We start from the raw sequence: 10171 nt of genomic DNA on the forward strand, positions 1-10171 counted from the left end.
TCTATTTTGTATTTTTATAAACATAACCTCTCAAAAACTTTAATTGGTTTGTTTCCCTACGATTGGCACAGCTAAAATTTGTCAGAGTGACCAACATCGAAAGGACACAATTACGTAAAATTGCTGCCCTAGTAGTGGTCAGTTACTTTTTATTGAATTGGCATTCCAGGTATATTTATTAAGTTCGTGCCTACAAAACTTAGTACTTCAAGTATGTACCTCAAGCATATGGTCTCGATACACCAACCACAATATATCTGGACGAAACATCCATACAGGTTTTTAAAAAATAACATAAATAAAAAAGTTTGTCTTGAAATGCGTCTATAAACAATCCAAGATTTTCAAATCCGGTGAATAGCTAGCAACTCCTATAAACGATCTTCTGCTTTCCATCTGTTTTACATGAGAAATATAAAATATAATAACCCAATCTTATTTACGATAATATTGTACAAGCACAACAAAATATGTTGACGTATTATATAAAAAATAAAAAATAGTTAATCTATTAATCTCGAAGTATCCGTGAGCAGTAATTGCCGTCCGTTGATAATACACCATCCTGGACAAATTGCGTAGCTCCAAAAATTGTTCAGAGAATATCGAGAATGATTTTTCCATCTTATATGTTGTTCTCAGTAGCTTGCCTATTGCGACTTTAATACTGTGACAACTATCCATCATATGAAATAAATTTATCTAAAAAATATTATTAAAATAAAAATTTTCAAGTGATGACTGCACTTACAGCTGATGACACGTATGGCAATAACACAGTGCTTATAACAATATCTAGAGAGCCATGTAGCTTTGTTGATTTCCAGAGACCGTACATGGCTGCATTAATGAGCTGAAGTGAGGAGTGAGATACTATAAGAACCAGTTGATAACCGTTTAGTCTGTTGAATTTTTCAATTAGACCATCTAATTCTATATAAGATTTTTTAACAGAAATTATTATATTGGTGGCCTTTTCACTTGGTTCTTGTAAGATGGTTTTAAGGTTGTAGTTTAGCAATGTAAATTTTCTTTTAAAGAGATAAGCTAAAAATGTAATAAAGGCTTTATTAAAAGTAAAGGTTCATTATCTTTATCTGAACGTTACAGATATATATGCTACTGACCCAATTATTGCCAATTATTAGATTAGGCAAAATTTATCTAAAAACAACAACACATATTGTGATAATTAAGTGAAGCTAAAAGAATAGTAACGCCTATTTGGTAACAGATCCATTAATACTCTCTTAAGAGGATTGAAATTTTAAAGATATTTTATATTTTTTGGTGAAATTCAATCAGCTTTTATTGCTCGGAAATATACCCTTCTAGGAAGGCGAAATAAAATGAGATTTCGAGGTCCCCGCACCTAGTTATTATGACCTGATCAGTAGAATCATGGTCAAAATTTGTCGTGAATTAAAAATAAGATACTAATTGCAGTGGTCGAACTGTCAGAATTCTACAATGCAGATCATCATCTTCTAATCCTTTCTTGGCATTTAAAAATATTAATAGCTTTCACAGACGAGCCTCAGTAGAATTTAATATACTTAATTATTTATTGAATGTAGACAAAATAGAACGTTTGAATATTTTTTTCATTCAGAATGACCCTAATAGTTTCAGACCAATGGTCTAATTAACTGCCCCACAAAACTCACGCAAAATCTACTAAAAAGATTATTAATATGTCAGGCACCAAAGCGGGTGTTAGAGAGGGTGTGAGTGCGATAACATTTTTACTTTAACAGCGCTTATACATCGTAAATTATTTATGGCTTTTATAGATTTTAAATGCGCCTTTCATGTCGTATCTGGCGAATTGGTCTGGAAAAAGTTGTACAAATTGGAAGTGAGTGCTAAATTTGTTGCAGTACTACAAAGCCTTTGTGCTAAAGCTATGTAGATAAGGACTTTACAGGGAACAAGCGACTTTATAATATCATTAGGAGTGCTTCAGGGTGAATCGCTTTTCTTTTTTGTCGAACATTAAAGAAATGTTCAAAGCTGCAGGTGCATGTGGCATTAAAATCGATGGAATACACTACGTATCACTTTTGCTGTAATTCGATGACTTAGTTATTTTAAGTAACTCCGAAATCGACCTACCTTCTAGTGTTAGTGCTCTTAATTATTTTTTTGAACTAAATAATACCGTAACTATTCGATTTCGATTGAAAAGGGCTTTAACCAAATTGTAAATAAACACAATTTATGTATATTAATTAATATTGGCTTCAAATGCTAATTTTTTTAAGCTGAATTAATTTTGTTCATTTAGTTTAACTTTATGAAGTATGATAATACTAGGCAATAAGAAATACAAATATAATTTGGGAGCAGAAGGACTAAAAATCTACATCTGACATGTTCTTGTATAAACTACGTGTGGTTTATTCTCAGACTTTAGAATAAATTGCCTAATTAAGTGTAAACAACAAACTGTTTAGGTTGTGGAGATCATCGCTGGTAATGCAAAGCGGCTTTGTTAGTAAGAGTTTAATTTCATCAAAATGAACGCATTTTAAAATTTCAAATTAAAGTAAATTAAAAGAATAAAAATCTATTTTTCGATGCATAACTTAAATGACTATGGCACTCTTTTTTCCGGATTTAAGAAATATCTTGCTTAAAGCAAAGTAATAAAAATAAATATTGTTTGGAAATAGCAACAACTTAGAGAGGGTAAAATTAAAAGAAAGAATATTGAATATTGAAATACACTATGTATTACTTTTGCTGTAATTCGATGACTTCTTTATTTTAAGTAACTCCGAAATCGACTTGCTATATACATTGTTTTACATTGCTTATATATACGAGTGTTAATGCCTTCAAATTGCGAATTATGTGTTTTAGGCGAATAAATGAAACGCCTAACTATGTTTTTTCTATTTTAATAGTGAAAAAATCAAAGTTGTATTAACCCAGACTTATATTGGCTTCTTTTTTTATCCTCTGCACTTTTCCTAGATGTGGCGTAACAAGCTGTGATAAAAATGCCACACTCCTTAGATTTTGAAATTTCGCGTGTAGCCATTATTAAAAGCACCTTGTAGTCTTCAAAGATGACCTTACTTAATTTAACAGGTTTTAACGCTTTATCCTCATTGCCAGCATGAGCTTTCAGATATGCCAAAATTTTAGAAAAAGCTTAAACATAATTTTTTAAACGTCTTTTTAACGTCTGCTTTTACCTCGAATAACCTCAAATACATTCCTAAGGCTTGAAACAGATACTACACATCTGGCGCTTACAATTTCAAGGCTCTCACTTAATTTTCTTTGTGGATTGCTCCTCATGGAGATTGACATATTACCAAAAATTTGTTTTCTACGATGGCTCCGTCTTTCTGAGTTATCAGTAGACTCTAGATATAACTGAGTTGAGCAACGAAGATCATTTTTCGATTGTTGTGATACACTAAATATCTTGACTCAATGTAACTTTAACTGGCATTAGCTGATCTCATTAGACAAATCATCTTATTATTCTTCTATTCTTCTTTTAATTTTACACAACTTCCTCCTACTTACCTTACATTCAAGAATATTTCAATCTCTACTGTTAGGTTTTTCCACAAATCCGCGTAAGTACCACACATATTTAGAAGACTCTATACAAGGGCTCTTGTTTTGTCAATAACAGTAATTAAGTGGATTTAGAATGTAAAAGGCATGTGTTTGACACATCCAATCATCAGGTTAGATTTGCTTACCGGTCAGATGAAGAGTGCAGATTAGGAAATTGATCTGTAGTAAGTATTGAATGTCCAACAAGCCCAACTCGAGATGATTTCCTTATGGTGCTGAATTTCATAGTTAAAGGAACAAAAAATATGTATTATAATAATTTTAGAGGAGCTGTATCACAATTTGAAGATGTCTTACTTTTTAGTATTAGTGCTCTTAAATATTTCCGTGAACTAAATAATAACGTAACTGTTCTTTTTCAAATGAAAAGCGTTTTAACCAAACTGTTAATAGACACAATTCATGTATATTACTTAATATTTGCTTCAAACGCTAATTTTTTTAAGCTGAATTAACTTTGTTCATTTAGTTTAATTTTATGAAGTGTCATAATACTAGGCAACAAGAAATACAAATATAATTTGGGAGCAGGAGGACTTAAAATCTACATCTGACATGTTCTTGTATAAACTACGTCTGGTTTATTCCCAAACTTTGGAATAAATTGCCTAATTAAGTGTAAACAACAAACTGTTTAGGTTGTGGAGGTCATCGCTGGTAATGCGAAGCGGTTTTATTAGTTAGAGTTTAATTTCATGAAAATGAATGCATTTTAAAATCACAAATTAAAGTAAATTAAAAGTATAAAAATCTATTTTGAGATGCATAACTTAAATGGCTATGGCAATCTTTTTTCTGCATTTAAGAAATATCTTGCTTAAAGCAAAGTAATAAAAATTAATATTGTTTGGAAATGGCAAGAAATTAGAGAGGGTAACGTTTAAATATTATTTCTTCTAATTAAGTTAACTATCCAAAAACTAGAAACAGGTAGTCGGACTGACATTGTCTTTATTTTTGGTCCAACACGACTTTTCGGTCGGTAAGTATCTCCGACCGTTATCAAGTGTAAACTAAAGCAATTTCCTATTCTGCAATAAAAGAAAATCCGACGAATTGCTATGAAGTTTAATCTAAAAACCGCCTTTAGATCTAGCAATACAATAAGAAGTTCTGTTTCCAAAACAAAGCCAGAATTTACAGCAGACACCAAAAACTGCATCTACCAGATCCCTTGTGAGTATGGCGACTCATATGTTGGCGAAACGAAAAAACCTTTGGCAGTTAGGTCCAAGGAACATCGCAAATGGACGACCACTGAAGAAGTAGCCAGATCAGGCATAGTTGAACATGCTTGGACAAACGGCCATAACACTCACGGGTCTGAAACAAAAATCCTAAGGAAGGAATCACACTGGCGAAAAAGGAAATTTCTGGAAGCTGCCTACATAACGCAAAACCAGGGCGTCTTCAGCCAATCCAGTGTTGATGTTCCCAATATATGGAGACCTCTTCTAGCAGATGCTCTCTTCACGCATCATCAAAATTCACACCTCATTGATGCCATTAATCATATCCTGCCTACAAGAAGCCTGCAGAATAGGAAATTGCTTTAGTTTAAACTTAATAACGGTCGGAGATACTTACCGACCGAAACGTCGTGTTGTACCAAAAACAAAAACAATGTCAGTCCGACTACCTGTTTCTACATTACCATTGTCTACCACTTTCAAAAACATATCCAAAAACTATCCATCAATGAAATTCTCAAAAAATAGGCTCACAAGCGTGATTTAAATAATTATGGCACATTGACAATAAGTGAATATCCTCTTTAATATATTCAAAAAAAAATAATTATGCCTGATTTTAGGACAATTCTTGCGCTTAGAATATAAGGTTTAATTAGAAAATAATTAATGCTTTAGTTATCAAAAACTTGATACAGGTACGCGATGTAAGGACAAATTTAAAACTTTGCAATATACAAATAAACATAAGAAAAGATTTTTATAGGAGGGTAACCATAATATGCAACAATAATGTTGACTTTAGCAGGGAAATAGGAAATATCCCTAAAGAATTACAGCAGAACAGGTACCTAAGCAAATTAATAAAGACAACCATTAGGAAACTAGACAAATAACAAGGAAAGAGCTATTGCTACTGGAGGATCCTCAAGATTTTTAACGATTATGTTATTATTCAGGGAACTTTGGAAAAAATTAAAGGATTTTGCTAGAAAGTTCAATGTCAAGACGGCCTTCACTTCGGAGGGTTTAGTATTTTTTTTTTTTAGCATACAAGGTTTAGTATTGAAAACTATACCAGAATCCCTACTGAATACCAAGAACTGCGTGTACCAAATCCCCTGTGAATATGGAAGGTAATATGCGGTAATAAGTGACCACTGGAAGTCAGGACAAAGGAACGTCCAAACTATGGAAGCTGTGAAAGGGGACTGTGACAGATCAGGAATAGCAGTATATAGCAGAACATGCTTGGTTCAATGACCACAACATACATTGGACAGAAGCAAAGATCTTATGCATTTTACATCTGAGCGGACGTCACATACCTCTAGTATTTAAGCCCTTACCATTGTCTACTAAAAACTATTAAATAGAATACATTTTCTTCTTGCCAAAGTTCAAGAACACTTCTAATGTCAAAACTTATATACTAACCACGATATTTAAAACTGTGTGCTCTGTCTAACTCATTCAGACCAATAAATCTCTGATATATTAAAGAAAAATTGATTTAAATCAAATCGTTGCTCGATTTTTGAAAGATAAGATGCCACACCACTAAAGAACTCCTGATAATGCTCATTACACAATACAACTTTACACATACAACATGTCATCCACAAAAGATGTAATCATAAATAGTCAAAGAAATCAGAGATAACAATTGACTAAGAACAGATCCCTAAAGAATTGTACGCTTAACAAATTCTTTATTAGAAAGTACTGCTAACAATGCTATAGTTTGCTTCTGATTAATAATCCTCAAATCATTTTAATACAACATAACATTTAATCTTTTTTCACACATGCAAAATAATCTTAACATAAGTGATACTTTTAAGGCCATTTAATTTTTCTTACTTTGAAACAACAAATGAAAATATACTTACCTATTAAAGATATCTTAAAACAAATTAGATTTCTAATAAATGCCAATATCTCGACATCTATACCACCGTTATGTCCATATGCATGACTAATAATCACATTTATAGTATTATTAAATATACTTAAAGGAAATATTAATATTAAAATAGTTTTGCTTATACCATGACAATTATCTAGCTTTAATAAACTATCCAAAAGTTCCTTCCATTCAGAGCGAAATTTATAAGATTTTATTATTATATTTAGCCATACCAATCGAGATATAATGAATTCCATCCATCTGGTACCTGTTAGACTTTTTAAGTTTGTGTATTCCAGGTGGAACGGCTTTAGTAATAAAGCAATAGATCCAATAATTAGTACATGTAAAATAAGAACTTTATTTTTGTTAACGACACAAGGTTGTTCTTTTAAGAAGTAGGGCGGTGGCAAAATAAATATTAAGCCCATTAAGAAGAAATGCATTTGTATTATAAATTTTTCTGTAGAAAGTTGCATGGCGATAGCTTGAAATTATCTACAAAATATATTACTTACTCCATGATATTTATAGAATGCCTTTAAAAAATATTTATAAATAACAGGATGGGTCATTCTTTAAATATGTCGCTATAGAAGTTTATATTTTTATAATACATTTATAAATTATTATGTGCACCCCTTTAATTTTGAAAGAACACATGTGAAAACGGTTTAGGGGACAAGAAAAAAAAATTATTTCTCACAGCATCCTAATTTCTATGCAAGCATTTTATGGAGTTTCTCAGTCAAGTTGCAATTTGAACAATAGCTATCTGGTAGACAGGCGTCAGTCTACATGATGATGTGATGTTATACGCTGTCCATCCTGCCTAGCTTTTACTGCTCTTGCCGGTCTTTTAAGTAAATCCTTTGTCGAGATTAGGCGCCTTCTTTTTACAATTCTGGGTCGCATCTAAGTGCTTGGACTTGTGACTCACTCGGAGAATAGTAACCGACTGGTCGGGTTTAGGTTTGGTTGCTTGTATTTATAAGGTCTGGGTGAGATGTTATTGGACGCGAGCCTGCGGAGCAGACCACGCCCCCTCAGACCACGGCTGGTGAGAAAAGGTCGGGCGGAGGAGTGAACGTATCAGTCCTTATCGGTGTTTTGGATGATGTTTGGGTTTTTGACCTTAGGTTTGGGTTTTATGTAGGGTTTTGTGGTTAGTGCGGATGGGTTTTAGGATTTGATTCGATCAAATACCCTGCTATAGTCTAACAGCACTAGTGCAGTAGATTTTCCATGATCAGTGGCTTCAATTATATCATCTGTAATTTTCAGAAGTGCAAAAAATTGGAAAATAAATGTTGTCAAACCACTGATCTTAGCTGAATTGCTTTGTAGTTAATCATTTTATCAGCTAGCCAATTAGGTTTTTGACTAGGGCATAATACGACAAGCGGTCTTTTAAAAGTTTTTAATATTTTGGTAATACTTAAAATTGTTATTTGATACCTTGTAATTGATTCCTTTAACACATCTTTAGACGAGTTTTTAATAGTTATCTCGAGAATATTCTAGGATAATTAAGTTCACTGTCAGATTTTGTTCAGCTTAATTGTAGTGTTCCACAGCGTAGCTTTTTATATTATTTCGCTTGTATATTGATGATTTTCCGAAATTTTATTAAATTTTGATATTTTTTTTTAAATTAAATTATACCACTTGTCGTTGTGGCGGTGTCGTTGGAAAGAAAAGTGGTAACCACTGGATTTGAGCAACTACAGTCTCTGATGTTTACGGTTTAGTACTTAAAATTGAAGACATGTAGTCATCCTTGGTAAAGATAAATATAAAATTATTACCAATCCAGGCGTAAGTTTGATGTTCGATTCGGGATTCCTCATCGGAGGAATATAGCCTTATATAGCCTATGAGAATATTATTTATTGGCAAGCGCCCATCTTCAATAATAAAAAGATTTAGGTTTGGATATAGTTTAGGAAATTTTAAAGATATATCAGAGTTTTATATGAGTTCAAGATAGAATACAAACTTTTTAAAACATCAAACATCAACTTTTTAAAAGATTTAATGTGCATATTGTACAAACAAGAAACACGAATCGCCATGCCATTTTAAAGCCTTTGGCAAAACGAGCTAGCGATCAAAAAGTAGTATTTAGATTGTCTATGATGTCAAATTTCAAATTTTTATATAAACGCATTTAAAAGATAACAGGAAGAGAGGCACAATTAAAAGCCGCACCGTATAATTATTCACCCAATCGTAATAAAATATGCTCATCTGCAATTACATTTTGTGAATCATGTACGTAGTTCTCTGTAACAAAGCTAACGTGCATGTAGGCTCTAGATCAATGTATTTTAATTATATACATAATAATTTTTTTTCTGATTTACCTTTAACCGTTTTTGCAAATAATAATTAGAGAGTGCGAATATTTGATTTATTTCTTTAGGCATAAAAACCATTTTCAGTTCATCTCTCTATTTCTGGTGGTCAAATAGAGCAGCAATTAAGCTGGACTTTACCACCTTTCAATGTATTGTCACGTTTTTATGTTTTCAATTGCATTGAATAAAGATCTTCTGCCCTCTCAGAACTCAAGAGTGAGTAAGGCCTCAGGTAGCATATACTGGATATTTATTATCATGGTTTTAATTGATTTACAATTAATTACTGATAGATGGTCTCTGCTGGGTAAAGTACATAAATAGAAAATAGTTTTTTTGCACATAAGCTCATCATGATCGCTATAATAATGAATATGAATTTGTACGTTCCTCAAATTTTAATGAATTAAGTATAATTTTTTATTTTAGAGAAAACTATTCAAGAAATTTTGAGAATTACCCAGTTTATTATTTAAAAAATAAATTGAATAAGCTTTTGCACTTAGGTTAATGGTACATCATTTAATTAATAAGTATTGTCAATAACGCTTATTATTTTTTCCTCATCTTACTTTTAACTTTTTTAATCATATTAATGTACCGCATTGGCCTTTATGTTGTAAGTTAATATAATTATTGTTTTTAAATATAGGAGGTCTTACATTTATTAAGAAATTTAATAATATGTATTACGAAGTTATTTTTGATTTTGCTTATTTCTATTAGAACTATTATAAAATAAAACCTCTGACTACTTAAAGATAATTAATACCTGGAGACGAGTCTTCAGGAAACACGTCGAAGTAGATGTTAACTTCGTAATTTTAAATGGAACCCTTTACTTATTATTACGTTTTTATATTCCACATTAGAATGCCAATACTTTTTGTGAAAAATACGATATATCTAAATTTTGCCGTTTTTGACATCTTTAAGTTTTTACGTCAAAAATGGCGTTTGCAGATTCTAAAATGAAGTTAAGCTTTAAACAGTGAGTCCTGAAGATAGACGATAAGAAACTTATTTTTGGAAGGGAGTTTTGTTACCAACAAAGCGAGACCGTTTTGGAGGGCTGTGTTGAAAGCAGGACCATGTACTTGCGTGATAAAGTG

General features: G+C 31.9%; 1 long non-coding RNA gene across 1 annotated transcript; it reads right to left on the bottom strand.

Annotated features, from left to right (window-relative positions):
- Window positions 1-420: 420 nt before the first annotated feature.
- LOC126744510 (uncharacterized) lies at window positions 421-9965 on the bottom strand. Its single transcript, XR_007663211.1, has 2 exons — window positions 9832-9965; window positions 421-702 (listed from the first exon to the last, which is right to left on the bottom strand). It is a non-coding gene; the product is annotated as an uncharacterized LOC126744510 (long non-coding RNA).
- Between the last annotated feature and the right edge of the window lie 206 nt (window positions 9966-10171).

Source organism: Anthonomus grandis, chromosome 14, assembly GCF_022605725.1.
Source record: "Anthonomus grandis grandis chromosome 14, icAntGran1.3, whole genome shotgun sequence".
Lineage (NCBI taxonomy): Eukaryota > Metazoa > Arthropoda > Insecta > Coleoptera > Curculionidae > Anthonomus > Anthonomus grandis.